The sequence below is a fragment of the Oryctolagus cuniculus genome, chromosome 1 (assembly GCF_964237555.1).
Source record: "Oryctolagus cuniculus chromosome 1, mOryCun1.1, whole genome shotgun sequence".
Classification (NCBI taxonomy): domain Eukaryota; kingdom Metazoa; phylum Chordata; class Mammalia; order Lagomorpha; family Leporidae; genus Oryctolagus; species Oryctolagus cuniculus.
In genome coordinates, this window is record NC_091432.1 from 81299930 (window position 1) to 81327802 (window position 27873).

Here is a 27873-nt window from a genome sequence, read left to right on the forward strand (position 1 = left end):
TCACTATTCTGCCATCCTTATTGTTTTGTATAATATCAGACACATAGATACCTAATGAACCCTCAGTGAATCTGGGATCTGGTTGAGGATAGGCAAGGAAGAAATTCTTTTAACGGAAATTTTTTACAATTTGAAGCTTTACATCAATAAACAGGTTATCTGAACCTTGGACTACCTTTGCCTCCGATTCCTGGGTGGGTATAAAACTTCCAATTTTGACAGACCTAAATAAATAACTATGTTTAAAATGAAAATTCTAGGCCAGTGCTGTGGCTTAGCAGGTGGAGCCACTGCCTTCAGTGCTGGCATCCCATATGGGCACTGGTTCGAGTCTCAGCTGCTCCACTTCAGATTCAGCTCTCTGCTGTGACCTGGGAAAGCAGTGGAGGATGGCCCAGTCTTTGGGCCCATGCACTGGCTTGGCTAAGCTAGAAGAAGCTCCTGGATCCTGGCTTCAGATCAGCGCAGGTCTGGCTGTTCAGGCCAGTTGGGGAGTGAGCCAGCACATGGAAGACCTCTCTCTCTGCCTCTTCTATCTTGGTGTAACTTTGACTTTAAAATAAAATAAATCTAAAAGAAAAAAAAAACTGTAATACACCACTCACAAAAAAAATGAGAATGTGTATTACCAGTGAAGGCTATTTATATATAATAAATTAAATGATAATTAACTACTCATGTAAAAACATTTTAATAAGACATACATTTTTCTTAGAAGTCCAAAAAATTACTGGTAGTTTTGTAGTTTAAATAAAAGGAAAATTATACTAATTGTCTTCTGTCTGCTACAAATTCATTAAAAATCAATGAATAATAATAACACTATAATAATGATAAAATTGTTATGTGCAAGAAATATATGAGGTTGGTGCTGTGGTGCTGTGGATTAATGCCCTGGCCTGAAGTCCAGGTATCCCTTATGGGTGCCGGTTCAAGACCCACCTGCTCCACTTCCAACCCGTCTCTCTGCTATGGCCTGGGAAAGCAGTAGAATATGGCCCAAGTCCTTGGGCCCCTGCACCCACGTGGGAGACCCGGAAGAAGCTCCTGGCTCCTGGCTTCTGATTGGTGCAGCTCTTGCTGTTGTGGCCAACTGGGGAGTGAATCATCGGGTGGAAGACTTTCTCTCTCTCTCTCTCTGCCTCTCCTCTCTCTGTGTAACTCTGACTTGCAAATAAACAAATCTTAAAAAAAAAAAAGAAAAAATATAAAATGTCACTCATTTGGTAATTTTAGTTTCATGAACCTGTGGATTAAGGTATTAAGAGAATGAGGGAGCCCCATTTGTCTGGTAAGTGATGATTGGTGGATTACTTACATATGAATTGTACAAAGTTAAGCCAGGAAGCAGAAAGAACCATGGAGCACAAGTAGAACGTGATGATCTTATCTAAAGTGATACAGAAACAGAAATGGGACTTAAAATGACAAAGATTATCAGAAATTAAATTGAAACTATTTTGTGTTTTTTCCAAGATTTTATTCCTTTAATTAAAGGCAGAGTGACAGAGGGAAAGAGAGAGAGAGAGAGAGAGAGAGAGAGAGAGAGAGAGAGTTAGTTCACTCCACAAATAGCAGCAATGATTTGGCTAGTCCGAGCCAGGAAGGAATCAGAGCTTATTCCAGGTCTCCAGTGAGAGGCAGAGGGCCCAGCTTTTGGGCCATTTGCCACTGCTTTCTCAGGAATGAAAGTAGGCAGCTGGATTTTAAGGAAACATTTGAGACCATGGAGCAAGTTCTTAGGGCCACTTTGGGAAAGAAAAACTAGTGGCAGATATTCACAGAATTGCAGCAACCCAGATAGCAGCATCTGAAAGAGCCTAACTCTGGGTGCAGGAGGTTTGTGATATAAACTGCAAAAGGACCAGAGCCCTGCAAGGAGGGTGGCCCCAGGGAGGAGGTAGTTCCTCTAGGGCAGAGGAGAGCCACAGGGACTCGCACTCTCAGCCCTCAGTGAAAATTTCTTATGGAACCATTTACATCAGGTCAGTTATCCCACATCTTCTCCCAAAGCCAGTCTACATTTTGCTTGTCTCTTAGACACTGAGTACTCTTTTCTGTACCTTTTAATTCCAATGAATCACTTCCCCACTTTCCCTGTAACCTCATCATGGAAATCCAATTTGTTCTGAAGACAGAGGCTCTTTCAGTGAGTGGGTTTGGTGGGTGGGTCAGGTGAAATCCTATAAAAGGGGACACACCCAGAGGAGTTTTGACTAGAAGAGATGATCCTGAACTGGAAGCAGCTGTGCATTGGAAAACTGAAATGACCAATCACATCTGCACTTCCAAAGGTGAGACCACTCATAGCACACATTGTGAGTATAGAATTTAGAGGACAGGCCTTCGTGTTCAATTTCTTTTATGAAATATACCTTGAGTTTAATATTTAATTTACAGATGGTTCATCAAAAAAAGAAATGTGGCTTTCCAATTTATTTTAAATGATATCAGTATTGAAAGTATTCATGACTAGAACATTCAGATATATTGATTTATATGATAAATTATTCTAATTTTATTCCATGTCTTTATGCATTACTAGATTTTAAGATTTCTTTTCCCAATTTTATCACAACTTATAAAGCTCCTAAACTGTTCAGTTAAGGAAAGTGTGCACAATGTGCTATGCATATATGAAGCTTCAGAATGTATGGATTCTACCAAGCATAGAGAGAAGACATTTAGAACAAAATATTGCATGTGTTTAATATTTAGACGTTTCTCTTGTCATTATGCCCTTAACACTGCACTATAATGAGAGGTTATAGGCAAATACTATATCATTTATATAAGGGATTGAGTATCTGCGAATTGTGGTATCTGTCAAGGTCTTGTGGAACCAATTTCCTGTGGTCACTGACAAATGAATAATAGTTTTTATGGAGATTAAAATAATCCTAAATGTGTCAAGATATTTGAAAACCCTTATTTTAAGAGTCTACTTACTATCCTTGATAAACCTTTGATTTGTAGACTATAATGAAAAATATTCAAAATAGATCCCAGGAAAAGTGCTCCCAAGAAATGACATCTTCCACTTTGAGAAAGACTGAAAATAGGAAGAAAATATCATGCCTCTATTAGCTACATCTATAGATATTCTAGATTAGGAAGGAAACCCAGTGTTTATTTTCATTTCTGGGGGCTTGTTTTAAAGGATAATTGACCAATAGTTGCTGCCCATTGCTGTACTTGACTGTTCCCCTTTTCAGAATGTGACCATCCCTTTGATGGGATGAATGACTCTGGGAAAATACTATTTTTCTCAAACTGTAAATGATTTGTATATATTTTTCTTGAAGGAAAATTTTGCTATAAGCTGAAAAAGAAATTCACTTGCTTATTGTTTTAAAAGTAGAACATTCAACTTAACACTGATTAAATCAAACAAGCTTGGTTTAAATCTCATCTCTTTTAACATGATCTCAGAAAAGTACCTCTGTGAAGTGGTAGGCAGAGAATGTAGACATTTAGTATGGAGTTCCACTGTTTGTGTGTGTGTTAAAATCAAGGAGTCCTGGATGAAATGAATAGCATAGCAATAGGAACTCGGAAGAGAGAAGGGGGGAGGGAGAGAAGAAGGAGGAGGAGGAGGAGGAGGGAGAGATTCAGAAAGAAATATTGATTTTATATTGTCTCTAGGCCACTTAAAGCAAATGAATCTTAGAATCACCTCATCTTTTACTATCCAATCTTTTTTTTTGAAAAATTTATTTATTTATTTATTTGAAAGGCAGAGTTATGGAGAAAGAGACAGAGAAATAGAGAGACAGTGAGAGAGAGAGAGAGGTCTTCCATCCATTGGTTCACTCCCCAGATGGCTGTAATGGCCAGAGTTCCTCTGAATTAAAGACAGGAGCCAGGAGCATCTTCCGGGACACCCACATGGGTGCAGGGGCCCAAGCACTTGGGCCATCTTCCAGTGCTTTCTCAGGCCATAGCAGAGAGCTGGATTGGAAGTGGAACTGCCCGGACTTAAACCGGCTCCCATATGGGATGCAGGCACTGCATGTAGTAGCCTCACCCACTTTGACACAGTGCCAACACCCAACAATCCAATCTTAAATTTCTCCAAATAAGTGTTACTTAGTTTGTTCTTATTTATTTTAAAGACTTTTAAAATTTATTTGAACAACACATTTACAGAGCGAGTTAGAGAGAGAGAGACAGACAGAGGTCTTCCATTCGTGTGTTCACTCTCCTAATGGCCCCAACAGCCACAGCTGAGCCAATTCGAAGCCAGGAGCTATGATCCAGGAGCTTCTTCCAGGTCTCCCACGTTGGTGCAGGGGCCCAAGGACATGAGCCATGCTCTGCTTCCTTCCCAGGTGCATCAGGAGGGAGTTGGATCTGAAGCGGAGCAGCTGGGACTCAAACCAACACTCAGTGCTTTAAGATGCTGTCCAGTGTTACTTACTTTAAACAAAGATAGTATTTGTCTTACTTTCTTATGTTTGTCAGATTATAGGCCCAGCATGTCTATAGTCAGCAAGTCTTGCTTTGTTTGGGGGCAATTTAATAACTCAATGTGTCAGAGCCCAAATAGTGACAGAAAACTGTACATAGATCTTTGCTTTCTCTCATCAGGAAAGAAAAACATTATTTCTCTCTGTTTTTAAAGGATCTTAATAGAGTCAGGGATCCAGCCACGTTGCAAGTCTTCCAGCGGGAACTCACATGCCCAATTGGCATGAACTTCTTCCTAGACCCAGTTATGATAGACTGTGGACACAACTTTTGTAGATCCTGCCTTTCTCTGAGCTGGGAGGAAGCCAAGACCCCCATGTGCTGCCCAATGTGTAAGGAGATGTCAGAGAAGACAAACTTCAAAACCAATGTTGTGCTCAAGAAGCTGGCTTCTACTGCCAGAAAGTACCAATTGAACCAGGTCACCAGGTTGCAAGAGCAGGTCCCTGTTGCACAGACAGAAGCAGCAGGGCTCCTCCATGAGGTGTACAAGAGACTGCACTGTCAGCCTCTCTCTGAATTCCCACAGCCCGAATCACATGGCCACACCATGGTGGAATGTGCTGCTGAGGAGTCCTGGGTGAGTAATGCCTCCAGAGCCATGTGGATTCTCTGGGATCCTGAACTAGAAAGAAAGATGGGGATTTGTGGAAATGGAGTGGAAATGTATGAGAATGGAGATTGTGAATTAGTGATTTTTCCCTGTGAATCCCAAGATGTGAAATTGTCCTTCCATGTTCTTGCTCAGTGTGGCAACATAATCACAATTGAGTTGAGCTGTCATGATTGGAAGTCCCCTTAGAAGTGTGTGAAGCTGGTGCAGGTGTGGTGCAAGTGGTCATCAGCAGAAACTTGGGCCTGTGCTGCAACTGTGACTGCTTCACAGCCAAGTAACATAAACAATGTTTTCTCAGGAAGTGGAGTATACTGACTTTAAGTATTCTTTCAACCTTTCCTGTAAGTCTCTGTTTCCTCCTATATCCCAAATATCAGATTCAAAACAGGGCCAGTGCTGTGGGGCAGCGGGTTAATGTCCTGGCCTGAAGCGCCGGCATCCCATGTGGGCACCAGTTCTAGTCCCGGCTGCTCCTCTTCTGGTCCAGCTCTCTGCTATGGCCTGGGATAGCAGTATAAGATGGCCCAAGTCCTTGGGCCCCTGCACCCACATGGGATACCTGGAAGAAGCTCCAGGCTCCTGGCTTCGGATCAGCGCAGCTCTGGCCATTGTAGCCATCCTGGGAGTGAACCATCGGATGGAAGGCCTCTCTCTCTCTTTCTCTCTCTCTCTTTCTCTCTCTCTCTCTCTCTCTCTGTCTCTCCTCTCTCTATGTGACTCTGACTTTCAAATAAATAAATAAATCTTTAAAAAACAAGATTCAAAACAGAACTGTATGTGAAAATATAAACACTCTACTCTGTTTAAAACTTCTCAGGAAAAAAGAAGAAAACCATCACTATTCTCTTAACAAGTGACATTTCCTTTTTGTAACATCATGACATATACGAGACCTTCTTTCATGTTGATAAATCATAATTATTTTGCAGGAGAAATTTGTAAACAAAACGAAAGCTTTATGGGAACAGATCCAAGAGTTGAAAAACAGTTTGCATCAGGAAAATAGAAAGATTCATTCATTCAAGGTAAGAATGAGAAAGATTTTATGCAACTACTAAAATGCTTTATACCTTTTGACAAATGCCACTCACCATGAAAGTATGATTATTTCCTCCCAGATCTAGTGGTGCTTTCAAATGATAACTCAGCAATCACAAATTCTGTGCCAGCCAAGTGAGAAAGATACTACTACATATGGAAAACAGGTCATCAGAGGTATTCCTACTATAGTGATGAAGGTTGACATATACCTTCACAGACACTGATGATACCAAACTAAGCATGGCTCTGGAAAAAGAAATGAGAAGCAGAAATCATATAGGGGAAGTGGAATTATTCATAAAAATCTGTGCAATGTGGAATATGCCTAAATATTTTTAAATATTTAGAAGAATCTAGCAAAGCAACAGAACAAATGCAAGAAGGTTTAGGTTAGAACAGAAATAGTTGATAGAGTAAGAACCCTGAAGAAGCATGAGAAAGAGTCTAAGAGATAGAGCAAATATAGGCACCTATCTTCCCAAGCCCATTCACCAACTGAGGGGCGGGGGGGATCAAAGGAAGGAGTGAGGGAGGGATAGAGCGTGGGTTAGTATGCATATGTGTGGTGTGAAGGGAAGAGAGAGAGCAAGCGAGAGTATAAATCTTCCATGTGCTAGTTCACTCCCCAATTGACTGGAATGACCAAGGCTGAATCAGACTGAATCCAGGATGCTGGAATGCCATCCAGGTCTCCCATGTAAGTGGGCAGACTCCCTGGTCCTGGGACAATCTTGTGCCTTGTTCCCAGACACATGAAAAGGAAGCCAGAGTTGAAGCATGGAGACTCGAACAAGTGCTCATATGGGATGTAGTGTCTCAAGCAGCTCAGGAAGTCATATTGGAAGTTTCAATTTTCTGTTGAGCATGAGGACGTGTCATCCTCCTAACCTAATATCTCTACAGGAATATGTGTCCTTAAGGCAGGTGATGATAAAAGCTCAGTATGTGAAGATGCATATATTGCTCTATGAGGAGGAGCAACTGCAGCTGCATATGCTGCACAGAGAAGCACAGCAGATTGTCCAAAAGCTCGAGGACAGTGAAATAAGAATGACCCAACAGAAACACCGGCTGGAAGAAACATACAGAGAAGTGGTTGAAACATGCCACAAGCCGGACATGGAGTTACTTCAGGTGAGCAGGGAGAGTCCATGTTCAGAGACAGGAGTGGTTTTCTGGGGAATGTTTTCACAACATCAGAATGGCACTCACACATATCACTACTAAGTGTCCATTGTTCTGAAACTTTGTGTTTGCCCAATCCCTTAAATCTGCATAGTCTGATAAGCTTTGTGGTATTTTTGTCATAACACATAGGATAAAAGTCTCTGTAGTGTAATCAGAAATACTACTCTCAGAGAATGATTTTCCAGAAACTCAGCACAGGATGGTTACATTTTTGCATTAATTCTCAAAAAATTATCAATTCAGTTCCCTTCCGTGGATGAGAAAAGTGTATGTTTACTCAGATTGCTGCATTTTTTAAAGATCTAATATGGCACAGGATGTTTCAAATTTATTCTATATTCCAAGTGTGTTTATCATACACTATGTTTATAATGATTCATAAAATCAGAAAAATTTGGTCTACCAACACAATCAGATAGTAACACTTTTATTGTTAATATTCTCATAAGCAGAATCTTTCCAATAGTATCGCATAACTATGACAAGAAGTAAGTGATGAGGGACCTGTGAGCACAGCCCAATCCTGTGAAGCCTGTACTAGACAGCAGGTCAAGAGAACAGAGGGCTGGCTGAAACCATGATTAGGCTAAATCCAGGATCAGTGCAGATATGGTGATAGGAACATTGTTTTCAGACATTACTCATGTGGGCATATATTTTATGTTTGCTATTGTGACCAGACATAGATAATTTCCCAGTAAATATCTGTATCATATCAAAGTATTAATATTTATTAATGGTATTAAAGAAAAAACTGAAAAATACTTGTAGTAAAGAAAAAGCTTGTATGTTTGTCTCAGAATAAGCTGTTTAGGGGCAGGAATCTGACAGAGCAGTGAAGTCACTTGGGCACCTGCACCCCATGTCAAAGTGGCCGGAATTCAGTCCCACCTCAGCTTCCCACCCAGATTCCTGTTAATGCACTCACTGGGAGGCAAAAGGTTATGTGCAAAGTACTTTGATCCCTGCTATCCACATAAGAGATCCTGGACTGAGGTTCTGGCTCCTGGTTTAGGCTTGGTCCATTCAATGTAGTGGGTTTTGGAGAGTGAACTAGCAGATGGAAGATTCCTCTGTGACTCTGTATGTCAGCCTTTCAAAAAAACAAATAAATATATTCAAAATTATTGAAAAAAATTAACATTCCAGATATCAACCTCCAATCCCTACTTTATGCAACACGTGATAACGTCCAAATTCTTTTTCTTATTTCTCTCTCTTATTTGAATATTTTATGCTGTAAGGTCACAAGAACGCTTGAGCTTCACTGATGAGGGTATCAATTCATTTTGCTTCCCTTATTCTGTTTTTTGTTCTCTTACAAAGCAAGTGACTCTGTGAGCAGAAAATCTTTATGTTTGGGACATGGACATATCATTCATTGATCAGATTGTTCTCTTTCTGCAGTGGATAATGGTCTGAGGAAAGAAGTGGCCCACTGCTATATAAGGCTCTCTGAGGTGCAAGATGCATCCATGTGCTAAGAAAGTTTTATCCACATATCTGAATCTGGCTTGCATAGCAGAGTGAGTGTTGTCTATGTCAGTTCACTAAACCCTAGGAAGGGTGTGTAAATTTCCGTTCACATCTGACCTGGTTGGGTAGATGCAAGTACCTGACACATGAACATTTCTGCATGTCCAGGTCATTAAAAAAACTCAGCTCAATTGTGTTCAAGGAACTCCATGACTCTGTTACAAGGTGGATCCTCAAATTATTCACTTTGAGCCTAGTGCATCATCCAGCAAGATTATTCAACAAACTCTCAGTACATTGATAGACATGTATGACCACTAGAGGGCAAATCCAAAATTCCATTCCATTATGTTGACTTTGAGGTTTCCACAGAATGATCTGTATAAACTAACGGAACAGGAAAATCATTTATAAAGCAATGATCCTCTCTCTATAAAGGAAAACTTAAAAAACTATAGATAATGGAAATGTGCTGTGGATTTCTCTAACACATAAAAGCAAAAAGAAAGGATTCTGTATGTTTTCACCAGAAAGCAATGATTGAGGAGATGAATATGAATATTATCTAGATTGATTACAGTTTATGCGTGGATCAAAACATCACAAGTATGCCATACATAAACTATACTCATTTCATATATCAGTTAAATTTGTTTAAAAATAAATCTTTGCCAAATTTTATAATGAAATGTCATATTTATGTCTTCAATAAACAACAAGAATGAAAATATTTCAGGTGTAATCATGAAAGGAATGTTTACTGAAATGTGAAGTAATTATATCATCTGTGAAGTGGTCAGTTCCATGAACTGAGGTTTAATAACACACAGATACTGCATGAAGTCAGGCCTCTTGTGGGACCACTTGAGCTAAGAGCCAGACTTCTCTCATTTCTGGCAGCTGAACTCAGTGGCACTTGCCAGGCACCACTGAATAACCAGAAAATTGGGTACTGGGTGTGGATCCAGATGACTGTTGGCGGAAAGAGCAGTCTAGGACAAGAAACTCACTTCTCTCCCTACTTTACAGGCTTAGAGTCCTCAAAAGCAAAGCTCTCATCCTTTTGTGGCTACAGGATGCATCTAGAGGGCTATTTTCTGGTTTCTTTTCTAGGAATGAAGAAGGACCACACAGCCAAGCCTCGGAAGCATTTCTGGCTTTCAACATGGGCTTCAGAAACTCAGTTTACTTGACCCAAAGGTTTCCTTTTCTCCTGGGCTGGATTTCTGGGCCCCTCTCTGTACCACTGAGAGTCTGGACCCAACTTTTCCAGCTTCTCAGAGCATACCAAAGGCCTTCTCACTGTGCCCAAATACTAAGATTCACAGCTTTTCCTGGCCCTTGGCATGTGGGTGCCACAGCCACTCAGTGCAAGAATTGCCCCTGATCTGGCTCCTCTGAATCGGCCCACGTGGAGGACCAGGAACACACTGGCCCGGTAGACTGGTGCTGGGACCTCCCCTTGGCCACTTGGAGATCTGCTCCTGCAGCGCACTGAGTTGGGGCTTCCCTGCTGCACAGGCTCATCCCTCCATGCCCTCCTCCCAGGCTGGGCAGGGTAAAGGAAATCACCCAGTTCCCCACTCAGAGGCAGGAGTTGGCTCAGGACAGTGACTGGCAGAGCCATGAGAGCTTAGGCTCCACCCTATCCAAGAAACTGAGCACCAGGAGGACAGCAGAAAAGGTCTATGGAATCCTCCCCATTAATTTCCCCCAGGTCTGTTTTTCTTTTTCTAAAGATTTTATTTATTTATTTATTTATTTGAGAGAGGGAGAGACAGAGAGAAATGTCTCCCATCCTTTGGTTCACTGCCCAAATGGCTGCAAAGGCCAGAGCTGGTTCACTTGGAAGCCAGGAGCCAGGAGCTTCTTCCAGGTCTCCCATGTGGGTGCAGGGACCCAAGCACTTGGACCATCTTCTACTGCTTTCCCAGGCCATAGCAGAGAACTGTATCAGCAGAGGAGCAGCTGGGACAAGTACCAGCACCCATATGGGATGCCGGCAACACAACAGTACTTGTAGACCACTAAGCCATAGGTTGGCCCCATGATCTGCTTCTTGTCCCTGGGCTGAGCCTCAGTGCACTCTGACAAGGTGGGGACAGATTTTGCCTCTTCTCTGAAGCTCTTCCTCCTTCTTCCCACACCCACATTTGAGGAGAAGCACAGGACCCTTTGGCAGTGCCAGATATTTTGGACAAAGGAAGATAACCAGGTCCTTGAGCTCAGCCCATTGAATCACCAGGATCTTGACAGCTCTTCACTCCCTTCCTTCTAACTCCATGCCTTGCAAGGTCGCCCTGCCCCCTGCATAGAAGTTGCCATCTTTCCCAAGTTTCCACCAACCACTGGCAGCCAGCTGTCCAAGATTCTACGACTCACCAGAGCATCTCCCAGGGCCTGGAACAGCCAGTGTGTCTCAGGGAGACACCCAGCAAACTTGACTTGGCTTTGCACTGGAACCTTGGGACCACTGCTGTTTTGAGGGAAGTCCATAGATATTTCTTTGAAGGAGGCTGCTCTATCCCTGGATCCCTAAATCTTTAAGGCTAGCTCATGCAGGAGTCTTATCTTAGTTGGTTAGTTGGAGCCTGGAGCAGCCAAGGAATCTCATTTCCACAAGCTTGGTTGCTAAGCAGCAACATTGACCTGGAGAAGCAGCTGGCACACACCTGCAATGTCCTGTGGTCTGAGGCTGCCATCACCTCTTGGACACACACCAGGTGGCATGGACTTTGGAGTTTTATATTTCTCCAGGACCTGAATCTTATAATCCTACCTTTATTTTTTGCCATAGCTGGACTTTCTATTGTTCTCTGCCTTTCTACTATTTGAAAAATATTCATTTTTTAAAAATGGATAATCATATCTCTTGCTATTTTACACAATCAGTCATAGTATGCCATTTGCTATTCCATGCTACTTAATGAAAATCAAAATTATCAAATTGTACCCTTAAAATTGGTAGAAATAACTTATGGATAATACAGAGCAGAAAAATTTTTTGCCAAGAAGCCAGCTACCCAAAATAGAAGTGGGGAAATAAAATCTAAAAATATTGAGGAAAAAACAGATGGAGAAAATGGAAAAAAGAGATAGCAGCTGGGGCCAACACCGTGGTGAAGCGAGTAATGCTGCCGCCTGAGGTGCTGACATCCCATATGGGAGCTGGTTCGAGTCCCGGCTGCTCCACTTCCAATCCAGCTCTCTGCTATGGCCTGGGAAAGCATTAGAAGATGGCCCATGCCTTTGGGTCCCTGAACCCACATGGGAAACCTGGAGGAGGCTCCTGACTCCTGGCTTCAGATCCAACCAGCTCCAGATATTGTGGCCATTTGGGGAGTGAACCAGTTAATGGAAGATCTCTCTCTCTCTACCTCTGCCTCTCTGTAACTTTGACTTTCAAGTAAATAAAAAAGAAATCTTAAGAAAAAAAGATAAAATTTCTTTACCAAAAAAAAAAAAAGCACAGCTATTATTGGTATTTGGGGGCTTTTCCTGATTCTGAGCTGTCTGCAGTGTATAAATTGATTTAAAAAGGGAAGAGTGTGGTCCTCGGTGTTGTGGCTGAGGAGTAAAGCCAATAAATGGGCACCTATTAGAGTCCAGGGCCATGGAGTGAGCGCTCCTGGGAGAAGCCCTGTAGGAGAGCACTGAGTCTGTAGACAATGTCACCCAGTGGTTCCCAGAGACACATTCAGTTGGTCCCTAACTGTTGTGACTTTTGCATTTTGGTATCATTCACCTATTCACTTAGTTGTAAATGTGTCCTCATCTAAAAATGCACTCTGGGAGAAAAACATACATTCAGAACAAACCTTCAGTCATGTTGAGATGGAGATTTGCATTTTGGTGTCCAGCATTTGGCAACACTGCTTTGTCATAGGGAATTTCTCTCTTAAAGCTAAGGGTGGCCGGCACTGTGGCTCACCTGGCTAATCCTCTGCCTGCAGCGCCGGCACCCTGGGTTCTCGTCCTGGTTTGGGCGCTGGGTATTTTCATGGTTAAAAAAACTATAAGCATTAACTTCAAATTTAGAAGCAAGTCAAGAACAATTCATCACTAATATTTAGTACTATTTCCAATATACCCAAGGAACATATTTAAACTTGAGCTATAAAAATTATAAATATTCCAACTGTAATCCTGAAACCGAATTTGACCTAGACAAACACAAATAAATCTTTACTATGTTTTCTTGGAAATTCAAAATTGGCTCTCCCATATAAAACAATTTAGGGGAATAAAAGTCCTCAGTTCCTTTTAAGTAGTAACAGATGAGATCAACACTCAAGAAAAACGGTCATTGATTATACAACACTTGGATACAACACTCTGTAGGGAAATAGTAAAATATTTTACAGAGTTAAAATAAAGGTTTTATATTTTATACCATATTGAATACACACATAAAAATACCAGTGTTTTTATCTTGGTTCTGTTCAGACACTTAATCAAGCAAATGTGTTCTTTGGTGTCAGGAGTTTATCAATATTTAGGGATAATGAAAGATAAGAACACCAAAACTGACATGCCAGAAATAGAAGACTGGAAATCCAATACCATATAAAATAAGAATCACAGGTAGACTTACAAGAAAAGATAAGGATGCTAAAGTTGCACTGCAATACAGCTGACACATAATCCTTTTCCCAACTCCTACTCTGGCTCCCAAAATAAAATAAAATAAAATGTAGTACAGCCTATTATGTTTTTAATCTGTATTTTGAGATTTTTCCAAGTGGAAAGATATTACAGATAGTAATATATCATTCTAAGTTTTAAAATCACCAAAGTCAGGGAGAAGAATGTACATTCATGAACTGTATTCACTTGTAAGGAAAAGTCTGATAAAGGCTGAACAGTTCAACCAAAATTGAAGAATTATTCTTGATTCTTCATTATTCCTTTTTGAAAAGAATAAATGTAGATATAGTAGACTTACAGGTTGACATTTTGACTCATTCAAAATAGTCACATCCCTCTGCTTGTTTTTGGAAGTTTCCATGACTAAATTTAACACCATTCATCACATAGCATTTTCAGTCAAAGGAATTAATAGAGCAATGAAAAATCAGAAGCAGGATGGCTTAGAGAGCCTTTAACCTCTAAATATACACACATTTATATTCTGTATCTCTTTTCTAAAGAAACAAGTTTTAAGTAATGCTAATATAACCAATAGAAAAAAAAACTTCTATCAAAATATACAATTTCAATTACAGACTAGAAGGCTAATATTAAAAAAATAGTTGTAAGCTGAAAGTTTGCTTAAATGGATGACAAGCATCATCCTCTTGAAGCACAAAGCATCAAATAGGGTCCTATAAAAAGATCGATCTGTGACCTTCTTCACTTGTTAAGTTCTTGATAAATTCATAGAACTTGAGTCTTAGTCTCTAGATCAAGGTATATATATATCCCTGTTCTTTAATCCAGATTTTCATAAAAGGGGGAATCAAGCAATTCAGAATCTCAAGTGGGATTTATGCTTCACCATGTATCTATCCAGTGTCTCCCAGAACCATAAGAAAACTGGTCTATCCAAATGACATTTGTGATAGCTCAGTTCTAACAATATTACATCCCATTTCTGAACTTTTGGATCTAGATGAACATCATACTTGAGATGGAAAGCTTTAATTTTAGCAAATATATCAACTGGTGACCCATCAGGCAAAAGCCATGGCCAACCTTTGAACTTCCAAGCAGGACCCTCTACAAAAACTGCTACAACCTGGTCCCAATCTTGAGGCTTAAGTTTAAAGGGCTGGTCTACTACTCTAAAAGGTACTGTGATGCTAATTTCAATGCCTCCCAGTTGCATTTGGTCTTTTCTTCTCGTTGACAACCCTGTTTCTTCATCTGAAAGATGCTCTAGAAGATCTTTGGTATTAAGCATGGTTATTAAAGAGGTGGTAGCTGCAGGAATTATAATAATTGGTGTTCTAGAACCTTTCTTCTGATTTGGGGAAGGTCTTGCTTGTGAAACTGGTCTTGGTAATGGCTGTGCTGCAGGAGTCTGAGCCTTCCGGGCAGATGCACCTTCCATTACAGATGTCAGCGTCATACTATGGTATGTGCCCATAGTGTCAATTTTGAAGCCTTCCATTTCTTCCTTGCTTTTGAATCCCTTCTGATCATATCTGCTGTAAGCAGCCAGGATCGGCTGTTTCGTATGCATCATGGAATCCACAGGTGCCGCATTTGGGGCTGGTCACTATTCAGGGGCATGCCCTTCTTCTCTGGCTTTTACAGATTGAAGAATTGCAAAAATATTCTTGGAAAAATTCTTTCCCATGCTCTGTAAGATGGTTGTTCTTGTCCTCCACACTCTCTCCCTGCTGACAATATCTCGAGTCACATCTACCTCAGCATCTACAAAACTCCTCTGTTTAAGGGCAGTGATAACATCATCTCTATCAGTCTTGATAGTAGATCTTTTCTTAGCCATAATTTTGGCTTTGATCACAGCAATTTTTTCCACAGACATGGCTTCAGACATAGACCTAATATGTTCAGTCTGTACAATCCTTTCTTTAGGACCCTCCAAACGAGCAGCCAATCTTTCTTTATCAAGGTGCACACACTCTTCATCCTCACTTCGTGGTTTCTTTACTTCTGCCAGAACTTCGTCTGCAGCTCCTTTGACTTGAGTAGATCGCTGAAGACCTAGCTCCAGGGGGGCATTTCTGTCAGTGTTTGCAGATGTTGACGCTTCACCATTGAGATAGCCAAGCAGAGCTTTTCGGTCAGGTCTTCTAACCACAGGAATATTTTCAGTAGCTGCTTGCCGAGCCAAACATAAACAGGATGAGAAAGGTGCACATTATTCAGTCAAAATAGGATGCAATCCAATGTGTAGTACTCTCTAGGGTGGCCTTGTTTTCCAGTCCCCCACACCACATAGTTGGTCTTCACGTTCTTGGGCCAGGAGAACTCGCCCGAGATCACTTTGTCCCCCTTCATCATGATCTCCTTCTTCTGGATGTTGTACTGTCGCAGGACATTGAGCCCGTCCACCATCTTCTCCCTTTGCCTAGAATGAGAGCTGATCAGCAGTGTTTTTCAGAATTTCTCCAGATAGTTTTAATGCACAAGAAGGATTGAGTACCAATTTTTTATGGAAAACAATACCAATTTTTTAAAATTTTTTATTTATTTGAGAGGTAGAGTTACAGAAAGTGAGAGGGAGAGACAGAGAGAAAGGTCTTCCTTCCGTTGGTTCACTCCCCAGATGGCCAAAATGGCCGGCACTACTCCGATCCAAAGCCAGGAGCCAGGTACTTCCTCCTAGTCTCCCATGCGGGTGCAGGGGCCCAAGCACTTGGACCTTCTTCTACTGCTTTCCCAGGCCAAAGCAGAGAGCTGGATTGGAAGAGGGGCAGCCAGGACTAGAACCGGCACCCATATGGGTTGCCGGCACTGCTGGTAGAGGATTAACCTACTGCACCATGGTGCTGGCCCCTACAATACCAATATTAAATGTATTTCCTCCTCCTCTTCCTTTTGCTATGTATGTGTGTGTGTCTATACTTTGCACTAGATCATACCCCTATTGATGATATTGGCCTACATTCATACCATATGACAAATTCAAATCTTAATTATTTATTTAATATAGAAGGAGCATTTTCCTGTCTTAATATTTAAACAATGTTTGATATATTTCATGTCTGACTGGTATTACAGTTGATGGTTTGTTTCAGTGTGCCCATACCCTTTATTAACTTTGTTTTTAGCAGCAGCACAACAGCAATCCATATAGAAATTACTAATTTATAATGAGGGAAATATCATACTTTTTAAAGTGTAGAAAGAAGTAAAATATTAATTTCCTATATGCCATGAAGAATGAGACAGTACTTATGAAAAAAATATATACTTTTTAATTGATCTACACAGAAAAGTAAAAATTACTCAAAATTCTCTATCTAATGATAAACAATTAAGGGAATATTTTTCTTCAGTAAAACATTTTTTGTGACTCCTAACAAAACTATAGTAATGACACTGTTCTTTTATGACGGGTGAGTGGGAGGGTCTTTGTTGAACTAATAATGTAGTATATAAAATTCTTTGATGCTAGCAGTGTATTTATAACACTACAAAGCCAATTTGAGAAAAGTATAATTTTCCCAGAGTCAGTTCATCCCCATCAAAGGGATGGTCACATTCTGAAAAGGTGAACACTCAACTACAACAATGGGCAGCAACTATTGGTCAATTGTTCTTTAAAACAAGCCCCCAGAAATGAAAATAAAACATTGGGTTTCCTTCCTACTGTAGAATATCTATAGATGCAGCTAACAGAGGCATGATATCTTCATCCTTATTTTCAGTCTTTCCCAAAGTGGCAGATGTCATTTCTTGGGAGCACTTTTCTCTTCCTGGGATCTATTTTGAATAGTTTACATATTTAATCTAAAAATTAAAGGTTTTTTAGGGATAGTAAGTGGACCCTTAAAATAAGGGCTTTCAAATTATCTAGACACATTTAGGATTATTCTGATTTCCAAAAAACTATTATTCATTTGTCAGTGACCACAGGAAATTGGTTCCACAAGACCTTGACAGATACCACAATTCACAGATACTCAATCCCTTATATAAATGGTATAGTATTTGCCTATAACTTCCATTATAGTGCAATGTTAAGGGCATAATGACAAGAGAAATGTCTAAATATTAAGCACATGCAGTATTTTTTTCTGAAGGTCTTCTGTCTATGCTCAGATAATGGATTAAATGGATTCTGAAGCTTCAGATGTGCATAGCACACTGCACATGCATTCCTCAACTGAGGGCATTAGGTGCTTTATGAGTTGGGTGAAAATTGGGAACCTATACCAAAATACCTTAAATATCTAGTAATGCATGAAGACATAGAATAAAAAATAAATATCGATATATACAAAAGTTCTAGTCATGGATATTTTCAATATTGATATCACTTAATATCAGTAGAAAAGTCACATGTTTGCTTTGATAAAAGATCTGTTAACTGATTTTTAAACTTAAAATATATTTGTAAAAGAAATTAAACACGCAGGCCTGTCCACTAAATTCAATACTCACAGTGTGTGCTATGAGTGGTTTCACCTTTGGAAATGCAGATGTGATTGGTCATTTCAGTTCTCCAATGCACAGCTGCTTCCAGATCAGGATCCTCTGTTCTGGTCTAAACTCCTCTGGGTGTGTCCCTTTTTAGAGGATTTCACCTGACCCACCCACCAAACCCACTCACTGAGAGCCTCTGTCTTTAGAACAAATTGGATTTCCATGATGAGGTTACAGGGAAGGTAGGAAAGTGATTAACTGGATTAGCAAGGTACAGAAAACAGTACCCAGAGGCTAAGAGACAAGCAAAATGTAGACTGGGTTTGGGAGATGTACGTAAGTTGACCTGAGGCACATGGTTCCATGAGACATTTTCACTGAGGGCTGAGAGTGCCAGGCTTTTGCACAAGTTGACACTGGCAGTACATTAGAGGGCAGGAGGATGGCAGAAGGCTTTGTGGCTCTCCTCTGCCTTAGAGGAACCACCTCCTTCATGCTGCCACCCTCCTTGCAGGACTCTGGTCCTGTTGTAGTTTACATCACAAACCCACACCCATAGTTAGGGTCTTTCAGATGCTGCTCTCTGGGTTGTTCCAATTCTGTGAACATTTCCCAGTATTTTTTTCCCCCAGAGTGGCCCCCAGACCTCTGCTCCATGGTCTCAGATGTTTTCTTAAATGGTTAATTTAGGGGCTGGCCTTCTGCATAGTGGATTAGGGCATGCTCACAATGCTGGCATTCCATGTGGGAGCTCTGGTTTGAGTCCCAGCTGCTCTACTTCCAATATAGCTCCCTACCATCATGCTTAGGAAAGCAGTGTCAAATGCCCAAGAGCTTAGCCCTCTACGTTTTACTGGGAGACCTGGAGGAAGCTCTAGCTCCTTGCTTTGGCTTGGATGAGCCCAATCTATTGCTGCTATTTGTGAAGTGAACTAACAGTCTCTCTCTCTCTCCCCCCACCTGCCATAATCTTGCTTTTAAATAAAGGAATACAAACTTTAAGAAACCAAAAAAAATGTTTTAGTTTAGTTTCTGACAATCTTTGCATTCTAAGTCCAATTTCTGTTTCTGTTTCACTTTAGATAAAATCTTCATCTTCCACTTGTGCTCTCTGGTTCTTTCTGCCCTCTGGCTTAACTTTGTACCCTTCACCTGTATGTAATCCACCAATAATCACTCACCAGACAAATGGGCCTCCCTCATTCTCATAATCACTTAATCTACAGGTTCATGTAACTAAAATTACAAAATGTGTGGCATTTTACTTTTTTTCACATAGTAATTTTATCATTATTATCAGCGTTAGTATTATTATTCACTACTGTTTATGTTTGGCTCAGCAAGCAGCTACTGAAAATATTCCATTGATATTTATTGATATGTCCAATAGTAACATAACTTCCTTGATTTGATTTGTGAATGTAAAAATATGATTCAGGATTTCACCCAAAGAATGATAGGAAATACTTCCCCTTTCCTCTGTGCTACAGTAACCACATCAGGGTGCGGCTTACTCATCTTCATATAAAGACCTCCCCCAATCAAGGTTTATTCAGCTCTGTGACTTGGAGCTGACTGGGGTGTGGAGACCTTCTGATCCTTCAGAGCCCAGGGAACTAAGTCTCACCTACCAGATCCAGTATCCATTCCAAGAAGTTGCAGAGACCAATTCCAATTGTCAGGTGAATACTGGGTCCAAAGAAATGAATTCAAGTTTTTACCTTAAACCTTGAAAACAGAGGAATTTTCATTTTATAACTCAGTGATAAGCAGTCTTATATCATTCTCAGGCCCAGGTTAATGTGCCTAAGAAATAGGTATAAAATTTTCTCCTATTATAATTTTACATCTTATAAATTAATGATTTTTTTTCTGTTGTTTTTATGATTCCATAAGCAGAAAAATGCTGATGTTCTAGCAAGGGAACCCTTGGAAAATCTTGTTGTGAAATGTGTAAAATGATTTCTCTACAGTCAATAGGAGGTTCTGAGTCAGGGAATGCTGTTGCTTCTGGATATTGGATTCCAATGTTGAAGGCCACAGATTAACCAGCGGCACCACATCTCCTGACCATAGGGAAAGTTTTTAGAGTTTTCCAAAATGTTTGTTTCTTCAATTTATACTCCTTCCAGATTAAAGGCATCTCATTTTTTCTACATCTTTGTAGAAAGATATTATTATCTCACTGTAAATTTTATTTGTGGGGCTTTCTTCTGTCCCAAAGTGTGCACACAGCCCGTATTGTTAATAGCAACTTCCCGGCTGGCTATTAATTTAATTTTCTTACTTTATTTTAGCAAGGAGGCTGAGGCTGATGTGCTTTTTCAGGGTCCTTACCCTGCTGTGGACCAGTCACTGAGCACAAGGGTTCCCTTGACCCTGCTCCCCTAAGTCTGCCCACCTAGAGATCCAGGCACACACTGACCTGGTGGACTTCCACCAGGAGTGCCCCAGGGCAGCTTTCACAGGTTTTTAAGCCAGATCAGGAAGCCCTAAGGGCTGATTCTTAGGCCAGAGTGCTACTTAAAGTGATTGTCATTCTATGAGTCTACTGTGTGGACTGCTTCCCATGTTGGAACATTCTCTCCTTTTTAATTCCATCTATTAATATTACTAGACACTTGATCCTATTTTTATAATCACTTTAGCAACTAAACCTATCTATATGTTCACTTTAACACTTAATATGATCACTTTAACACTTAAGATGGCATTTTTACCACCAAGCTAAATGGGATATGGAGTCCATGACAATGACAAGTTTTTTTTTTTTTTTAAACAAGGAGCCAGAAGCTTTTTTTTTTTTTTTTTTTTTTTTTTTTTTTTTTTTTTTGACAGGCAGAGTGGACAGTGAGAGAGAGAGAGACACAGAGAAAGGTCTTCCTTTTTGCCGTTGGTTCACCCTCCAATGGCCGCCGCGGCCGATGCACTGCACTGATCCGAAGGCAGGAACCAGGTGCTTTTCCTGGTCTCCCATGGGGTGCAGGGCCCAAGCACTTGGGCCATCCTCCACTGCTTTCCCGGGCCACAGCAGAGAGCTGGCCTGAAAGAGGGGCAGAATCCGGCGCCCCGACCAGGACTAGAACCCGGTGTGCCGGTGCCGCTAGGTGGAGGATTAGCCTATTGAGCTGCGGCGCCAGCCCCATGACAAGTTTTAAACTGTACTCTTAGAATTAAGTCTGTAGAAACGTATGCAGAACTATACAGCTTTCCATTACAAACTTCCTCCTCTCTCTCTTATTCCCATTCTTATTTTTCACTGAGATCCATCCTAAATTGGCTTTATACACATATGATTAACTCTATGTTAAGTAAAGTGTTTAACAAATAGTATAAAGAAAAAAAAAAAACACAGAAAAAAGAAACTGTTCCTCAACAGTCAAGACAAGGACAGATCAAGTCATCCCTTCTCAAACTGTCAGTTTCACTTCTACAGATTTCCTTTTAGGTGCTCTATTAGTTCTCACAGATCAGGGAGAACATATGGCATTTTTCCCTTTGGGACTGACTTAATTCACTAAGTATGATATTTTCCAGATTCATCAATTTTGCTGCAAATGAAAAGATTTCTTTTTTTTACTATGTAGTAGTCCATAGTGTATATATCCCATAATTTATCCAGTCTTTGGTTGATGGGCATTTAAGTTGATTCCATGTCTTAGCTATTGTGAGTTCAGCTGCAATAAACTTGGAGGTACAGATAACTCTTTTATTACTTATTTTATTTCCCTTGGGTAAATTCCCAGGAATGGGATGGCTGGGTCAAATGGTAGGTCTATATTCAGATTTTTGAGGTATCTCCATATTGTCTTCCATGTGGCTTTACCAATTTACATTCTCACCAACAATGGATTTGGTTACTTTTTTTCCCCATATCCTCACCAGCATTTGTTTGTTGATTTCTGTATGAAAGCCATTATAACTGGGGTGAGGCAAAACCTCACTGCAGTTTTGAATTTCATTTCCCTGGCAGCTAGTGATCTTGAACATTTTTCATGTTTCTGTCAGCCATTGGATTTCCTCTTTTGAAAAATGTCTGTTTATGTCTTTGGCTCATCTTTAACTGGGTTGTTTGTTTTGTTGTTGTGGAGTGTCTTGATCTCTTTGTAGATTCTGGTTAGCTTTTTAGTTTCCTCCACAAGATGTAACCACTGAAAGGGAATCATGGCAGAACTAGAGGAAGAATGAGAATCAGCTGGGAATGCTATTCTTGTGGCTGAATGCAATACCTATGAGACTTTGGGTTGATTCCTCCTACTGTGTAAAAGCACCTCTAATTTTAGTCAGTAATTTTAGACCAGTGATTTTTTTTATTTTACCATAACCAGAATCTATTTAGAGGACTTGCTAAATACAAATTTCTTAGTTTCTAACTCAACAGTTCTAGAATTGGTCTGAAACGTCACTTCTAACAAGTGGTCAAATATATTGAGACTGTTGGTATGGGACCTCACTTTGAGAACCACCTCCCCAGACAATACTTTCATACATTTTTCTGGCTGTACAATCGAGTTTGTTAAGTTTGAAAGTTACAAAATATGAAAAGGTATGTGGTTTATTTTTGAATCTTAACTATAGGAAAAACAGTGCTTGTGGATATTGGACAAGAAAAAGAATGGACTATATGTGGGATTCTGCAAGATGGCTGAATACACTATAGTTATACCAACTTCAGCTGCTCTGGGATAACAGAAGAACAAAGGAAGGGCCACATTTCTAAGGATCTGAATGACATAAATTTTCAATAAGGAAGAAGTAAAGCAACAAAGACTCTGTGGGACAAGAAAGAAGAAGAGAGAGACACCACTGCAGCCAGCCATGTTGTATGGCCTGCTGCCTATTGTGAGCCACCATCTTACCATGTCAAGGTAGGAAAGAAATAGCTGTGTGCCCTGCTGCTCATGATTTTAGCTAAGAATGACATGAATGAAAATATCACAAAGGAGATAGGACTTATTAAGAACAATCAAATAGAAATTTGAAGGATGAAATCATCAATGAAGTAAAAAATATTATTGAAAGCTTTAACTGAATATACCAAGTGGAGGAAAGAATTTCTGACCATGATGACAAGGCTTTTGAAATAACCCAATCAGCCAAAATTAAAGAGAAAATAATTAAAAAGAATGAAGAAAATCCATGTAAAATATGGGATACTGTTAAATGACCATATAGTCATAATATAGATATTCCTGAAGGAAAAGAAAATGAAAAAGGCATTGAAAAATCTGCTAAATGAAATAATAGTTGAGAATATTCCAAGTCTTAAAAAAGACATGGATATCCAGATATAAAAATGTCAAAGAACCCCAAATAGACTCAAGCAAAAACATATCTTAGGCCCATGCTGCGGCTCATTAGGCTAATCCTCCACCTGCAGCGCCGGCACCCCGGGTTCTAGTCCCGGTCGAGGCAACGGATTCTGTCCGGGTTGCTCCTTTTCCAGTCCAGCTCTCTGCTGTGGGCCGGGAGTGCAGTGGAGGATAGCCCAAGTCCTTGGGCCCTGCACCTGCATGGGAGACCAGGAGAAGCACCTGGCTCCTGGCTTCAGATCAGCATGGTGCGCCTGCCACAGCGGCCACTGGGGGGTGAACCAATGGAAAAAAGGAAGACCTTTCTCTCTGTCTCTCTCTCTCTCTCACTATCCACTCTGCCTTTTCTCCAAGGCATATTGCAGTTAATATAAACACTATGGGATACTACTGAGCCATAAAAAAGAATGAAATCTGTCTTTCACAACAAAATGGATGTAACTGGAAATCATCATACTTTGTGAAATAAGCCAGTCTCAAAAAAACTAATACTATATATTTTCCATGATCTATGATAACTAATAGAGCACAAAAATGCAATGTACATGAGTGAAATTGACATTTTGAGATTTGGTTGTTGTTTACAGTCCTTTTTGCTACTGTTGAGAAACAGTGTTTTGTTTTGTTTTGTTTTTTTCTTTTTACTTTTTGTTGAATTCTTTACCTACTGTAGGGTTAAGCTTAGAAAATAAACTAAAAGTATGTCATTATTAAAATTAAAATAAATAATGGAAGGAGGAAGAAGGATGAGGGCATGGGTGGGAGGGTAAGGTAGAAAGTATCACTAAGCTCCTAAATCTGTATATATGAAATATCTGAAATTTTTTCATATTACATACATAAAAAATTGAAAAGAAAAAAATCCCAAGTTGTCAAAAGATAAAAAGAAGGAATCCTAAGGACAATAAGAGAAAGATATGAAGTCACATGTAAGGCAAAACCAATTAGATTGACATCAGACTTCTCAGTGGATACTCTACATGCCAGAGGAGAGTGGGATGGTATATTCAAAATCTTAAAAGAAACTTCTAACCAAGAATATTACATCCAGTGAAGCTATACTTTAAAAGTGAAGGAGAAGTATTTTCCAGATAAGCAAAATCAGAGAACTCACCATCATCAGATCAGATTTACAAGAAATTCTGAAAGGTATCCTACATTAAAAGTAAACAACAACTACATCAACAACAAAAACACATGACACCACCAAATTCACTAACAGTGCAGGTAGAATCATCACCCAATCAACAAAATGACAGGTCTTAGTTCTTTTTTTTTTAAAGATTTATTTATTTATTTGAAAGTCAGAGTTACAGAGAGAGAGAGAGAGAGAGAGGGGGGTCTTCCATCCTATGGTTCATTCCCTAATTGGCCGCAACGGCTGGAGCTACGCTGATCTGAAGCCAGGAACTTCTTCCAGTTCTCTCACATGGGTGCAGGAGCCCAAGGACTTGGGCTATCTTCTACTGCTTTCCCAGGCCATAGCAGAGAGCTGGATCAGAAGTGGAACAGCCAGGTCTCAACTGGCGCCCATATGGGATGCTGGCGCTTCATGCCAGGGAATTAACCCACTGTGCCACAGCACTGGCCCCAGGTCTTAGTTCTTATCTACCAATACTAACCTTGAATGTAAATGGACTAAATTCTCCAACCAAAAGACTAAGGTTTGCTGAATAGAGTTTTATCCTATTCCTCAATATGCAAACTATACTTAGATATGTTAACAGTCATTTTGCTCCATCTGAAACAATCTTTATGAATTGTTCCAATAAAATTTTTGTTGTGTATATTTTAAGGTGTATACCATGCTTTGATATACATATACATATACATATACATAGTAAAATGATCACTACAGCCAAGCAAATTAACTTATCACCTTCCATAGATATCTTTCTGTATGAGTCTGTCTATGTGTATGTGTGTGTTTGATAAGACTAGATTTAGTCATTATATATAACTATGAATTTCTACTCTGGCTTGTTTCTTCCAATTTCCTCCCTTCCATTATCCTCACATGCTATTCAGTTTCTGTGTATTCCACTTCTCTAGATTCTACATGAAAGTTAGATCATGCAGTATTTTTCTTTCTGTGTCTGACTTATTTCACAGCATAATGTACTCCAGCTCCAGGCTTTATTGTTGTTGTTGTTTAATGAGAAGTGACTTTACAGAGGAGTGAACAAAATTTATGTTGATTTGAAATTTAGTTTTTTTGTATATGGATGACCTGCATGTGTTTGGGGATTTTAGATAGCTTAGTACAGTGTTGGTTTTTGTGAAGGCCAAATAAACATTCATTGAAGTAGTTATTTCAAATCCCAAGGACTGATTATTTGTCTCTTCTCTTGATCTTTTTCACCATATTTCCATATACAACCACAGCCTGCAGTAATATCATCCCTGGATCTCTTGAAAATCTCTTTCATTCATTTCCTCATTGCCTTGCTCGTCTGGGCCTAAGGAAAAAAACTGTATTCTGCTTGAAAGAGGAATAGAAAGAACAACTGGTAAATAGCTAAAGACCTTTTTAGGGATGGTTTGAGATTTAGCAGGAAATAAGCACTGAAATCCAAATATTCACAATGTATTTTAGGAATTGATAAGGCTTGCAGAATAGAGATTATAGTCCCACTGTTGTGATTAGATTGTCCTTGCTAGACCTACTGGTCAGAAAGAGTAACTAGTTATTAAAGAGTATTAACTCACTGGAATTAAAATCCAAAATACTTTTTAGTTTTTCCAATAGTTGCCTCCAATTCTAAAACTGTTGAACACTCACTTCTTGCTATTTTGCCTTATTGGTAATCCTTGAAAAGTAATGTAGAACACCAGCAGCTTTCTGGCTCATTGGCCACTCAACAATGCCTCCTTCATCAGTAAACATATGGGCTTATTAAACCACTACCAGGTAAGCATAATATTGCAAGGCCTCCCCTTGGGTTTGTCTGGTTCTTTGTGATGCTGGTGATCTCTGTTGATGTGTTGCCTGATCTCCATTTAGTTTGCATGTATTTCCTTGGTGGGGTCTTCTCTTGAAGGGAGGTGAGGTTTGAATACTAGATTATGTAGCCTTTGGTAGCCATTCTAGCAATTCTGGATTTTATTTTTAAATATAAAGGGAAGGTTTTCAGGGTTTTAAATGATAAAATGATTTGACTGTTGCTTTAGGGTAACTATCTATTAATCAAAGATGGAACTATATAGGAGCAGTAGCGGAGGCAGAGAGACTAGTTAAGGGGCTTTGCAGAAATGAAGATGGGAGATGCTTGTGGCTAAGATTAGAAAAATGCTGGTGAATTTGGAAAGCAGCTGGAATCAAGATATATTTTGACTTCAAAGCCAATAGTGCTAACTAAAGTTCTGGATATGGAATATGGGAGAAAAATGAGAAATGAAGGGTCAAAGATGAGTTAGATCTCAAATTTTTGAGGAGCCATTAAAACCACTGGAGAAGGTTGGAGAACATCTTGTGTTTATATGGGGACAATGTTGAAAATAGAAAGAATCTGATATAATCAGAAGGAAGTGGCTTTAAAAGAGAATGCACAGTGGAACAATGGAAGGACAGTAGTCTTTCTCTCTGATTTCAGGAGTCAAAGGAGAGATAAGAAGAGGAAATGTCCATTTAACTGGTTTTCAGTAAAAATAGGTGTCAAGATGGGGTAGAAAAAGTGATTATTAGAGGGAAGACTAAGAAATAGAGGGATTTATTCACAATCAAACAATACTGAAGGAATATAGGGACTGCTGCTATAGGATGAGAGTTAGAGGATGAGATTAGAAGAGAAAGTATCAGGAGTGCCCTGATCCTGCCATTCCTAAAACTATCATGAAGAACAGGCTGAAGGCACATGTTAATGATAAGAGATAAGCAATGCTGAGCAAGAAAATCTGGTTTAAAGGCCATTTTATATAACTTACCAATATCAAGGTTCCATCTGGAACGGTAGCATGAGAGTAGGCATATCCTGTGTTAAGGAGAGTGCATGGGTAGGGACCTCTATTTTATACTTGAACTTGGTGGGTCTTTCCTAATTTCTGCATTAATTGTTGAGTAGAGCAATTGTGACATCAGAAGAAAATCATCCAATCATGGCTTCTGCTTTTTTAAAAAAATTTCTTCTCACTTTTATGAACTTTTTTCCCTTTCCTCATTATTTAAAGTTCTTCCTCTGTCTCACCTCTCACCTACCCTACAGGCTTTGATATACTGTACAGTGTAGTGCATTTCTAATATATTAGTTTATGCTTGAAGCTAACTTTTGACAGTTTGGGAGCCCGGAGGCTTAAAAATACTGAACTCAAGCATATATCTTGTCATGAATCACAACTATCAAGAATTCACCATTCACTTATTTTGGAAAGTGAATATTGCTTTCTGGATGACAATATTATATGAGTCTATTATTACTTCTCTAGTAATGCCACCTTGTGACATTGCTCATAGAATAATGCGTACATGTATACAGTGAGCATACATCCAGGTGATACATCTTAGGAAGAACAAGGCAACATCTTCAAATGAAGCATAACATGTGTAACAGGGTCTGGTGAGACTATAGATTTGACAAATATCTAGCCATTTTATCATCAAGCTAAACATTATTTCTTCTTTATTGAAACAGTAATTAGAATGTTTATTAAGGAATTTACATATACACATCCTGCTTTATTAGTATGTATGTCATTCTTCATTTTCAAACCTTG

At 39.7% G+C, this 27873-nt stretch overlaps 1 pseudogene; it reads right to left on the reverse strand.

The window, feature by feature from the left end:
- Positions 1-1420: 1420 nt before the first annotated feature.
- On the reverse strand, positions 1421-27698 carry LOC138843163 (parafibromin pseudogene; annotated as a pseudogene).
- Positions 27699-27873: the final 175 nt, after the last annotated feature.